Source organism: Condylura cristata, unplaced genomic scaffold (genome assembly GCF_000260355.1).
Source record: "Condylura cristata isolate star-nosed mole 26May11 unplaced genomic scaffold, ConCri1.0 scaffold00008, whole genome shotgun sequence".
Lineage (NCBI taxonomy): Eukaryota > Metazoa > Chordata > Mammalia > Eulipotyphla > Talpidae > Condylura > Condylura cristata.
In genome coordinates, this window is record NW_004567109.1 from 53,525,453 (window position 1) to 53,528,430 (window position 2,978).

Genomic DNA, 2,978 nt, shown 5'->3' on the forward strand with positions numbered 1-2,978 from the left:
AGATTCTCAGTGCTGTGCTTTAACCCACTGCGCCACCAGGGAGGGCCAGCTTTAAAACATTTTTTAAATTGAACAATTTCTTATTGCATCCAAGTATGTCATTATAGTCCAAGCCATACAATTTCTCCCACAGTATTTATATAATTTTTTAAATGTATGGATACAAGAACTGGGGTGTAGGCCAGAGGTGCAGGGGTGAGAGGATTCACCGGAGACAGAGAGAGAAGAACAGGCAGATCTCCTGAAACACAGCTGAGGGGAGCAGCGGGCCAGCTAGGAGAGGTCTGCCGTGCCATGTGGTCTCCTCAGGGGCAGGCGGGAATTGAACTCATGTGGAAGTGGCTTTAGCTTCTTAGTGCTGTGCTTTAACCCGCTGCGCCACCAGGGAGGACCCATCGCCAGATATTTTTAAAGCAGCTGTTGAACTTTCTTCCAATAGTACCAAGTGCAAAAATGCAAATTCTAAATCACCATTCCCTTTTTATTTTTCCCTCTGAAGGAAGCCCTGCCACCCCACCTGTTCCCTGACCTCTCTAACTCTTGCTATGTCTCTCCTTTGTTACCAGAGACCACAGTGTTGCCTTCTGCAGCAACACAAGAAGTGACAAAAGGCATCAACAACAAAACTGACTACAAAACCCAAGTTTTCCCCTGTTTCTACATTAGGAATAACTAGTTGACCAAACAGAAAATTTTATGAAGTTCCTATTCTTTTTATGGTTGTTATGTTTCCTCTAATATCTTAAGACTAACTAAACAGATAAGAAAGGTTAAAAAAAATGTCAAGTGCCCACTTAAGGTATAGTGAACTTCTAAGTAGTAGATTTAGCACTCAAACCCCGTGAGGTGGACTAATGGGAAAATTGTCAAGGGTTTTGTTTTGGTTTTGTCTTTCATCTATTTCATTCTGTGAGAGAGAATAAAGTCCCTTGAATAGATTACTTTTTGGTTTGAAAACAGTGACTTGGAATTCATGAAAAGATAATCCTTAAAAGTGGGCTTCTTATTACTCTTTTCCTCCCACCTTTTAGATATATTTATACAAAACTAGATGGGCATCTTAGTGAGATTGCCATAACCTTTAACAACAACAACAAAATACCATCTTTTACCTTGAAAACATGTCACACTTCATTTGATCTCATCTAACTCCCATACGTTTCAGCACCTTCCTCCTTCCTTTTCCTTGATATATATAGTATTTCTGGAGATTGTCATAGCTAGACAGCTCAAAGTCATTTTTGAACAATGTATGGCAAGGTACAGAGAGATCTATAATCAGTTGCTCATGAAAAAAAAGGCAACTTGTATGGTAGTCAGAACATGGGCCCTGAAGCACTTCCTCACTAACTATGTATCCTCGACCAAGTTAACCTAAAGCAGGGTTTCCTTGTCTATCCAATGGGAATAACACTGATATCATAGATGCTTTGAGGATTAAATGAGATGGTATATATGTAACTTAATTCCTGTGTTACACATAAGGTCTTTGGTGCAAATCTTTTCTATGATAAATATGAAACACAAAGATGAGGACTCATCCATTCAGATACCCTGTGCAGAAGGGGTAACCACGCAATCAGTCATTAACATATGCCAGACATGAGGACTATGAATGACAAGAAAAGCATGCCCCTGTTTATAGGAAAGAAAGGAAAAGAAAAATTAGAAAACATCATGCTAAAGTCTTCCTGACCCATAAACCACTTCTTTGTTATTGTTAAGGATTCGTAACATACACCATCCCAACATTTTAGTTTTATGCTGTTGATAGCTTTAGCTCTTGCTTTCAAACTTGAAATCTCAGAAACATCAGCCATACCCAGGTGATCAAATTTGAGATACCTCATACCCATTAGTTGAAAATGCTGACCTGGCCATTTGTCTGTATGATAGGCCAATTTTCATAACAAGTAAATCTACCCCACTTATCTAAACATCTGATTGGATCCACAGTTTAAAAAGATAAGGTTTTACTGTGTGTATTGTTGATAACCAGTTATAATTTTAGTCCTATTATATTTCCATTTCAGAGCTATTTAAACAATACAAATAGTATACCTAGTCTCTGTGTAACCTATGGTCTTTGTTCTCAGAATCCATTTTAAACGGGTCATTTGGAATCTATGTAGAACCAATATTATACATGTGAAGCCATTCTCACAAAAGTCAATTTAATCTAAACTTATTCATAGGGTTACCCCTTTTTTTAGAGCAGAAGAACCTAAGTGTTGTGCCCTTCCTTGTACTTAACTATTGTTTATTTGGCTGTTTTCCCCCAGGAGATATTTTGTCTTGAATCCTAAACTAAATACTTTGTATTTCAATTGTGTGGGTGATGGTGATTGTAAGCAGAGGATGATTTTGGGTTTTTTGAAAGATTACTGCAAGAGAATAGAAAATAGGTTGTAGAACTGAAAGACTGAAGAGTTTCTGCAGTTGACAAGGAAAATAGTGATAAGGTTGGGGAGCAATCGATGAATCTCAAGGTCAGACACAAACATTGGGCAGTAGGTGGAATATGATCAGTAAATAGAGGGTGGAGACCAGAGTTTGCAAATACTGCATCTGTGCAACCTCAGCATTCCTTGCCCTGCTCCAGTTATGTGGAGATGGTTATTTTCTAGGTGAAAGCTTATAAAACAGGCTCATCTTTGCTGAAAGAAACAGCACTCACTGTTTCCCTATCAAATGCTTAATACTCAGGTCTGTGTTCATTCAGATTTTGTGACCTGGTTAGGGCTTAGCAAACAGAAGCTTCCCTCTTGCCCTGTAGGGAATAGATTGCCCCTATTGACAGCACACCAACCAGCATAGGCCTCTCTGCCTTGAATCTAGAATTTCAACAATAAATTTCATCAGCACCAAAAGCATTTATAGGGAAATAGAGAAAAAAAAGGGATCATTTTGCAATTTAGGATTTCAAAAGCTTGGGTAACTAGATGGCTAGTACTGTGCCTACCTGTAATGCTTAAAAA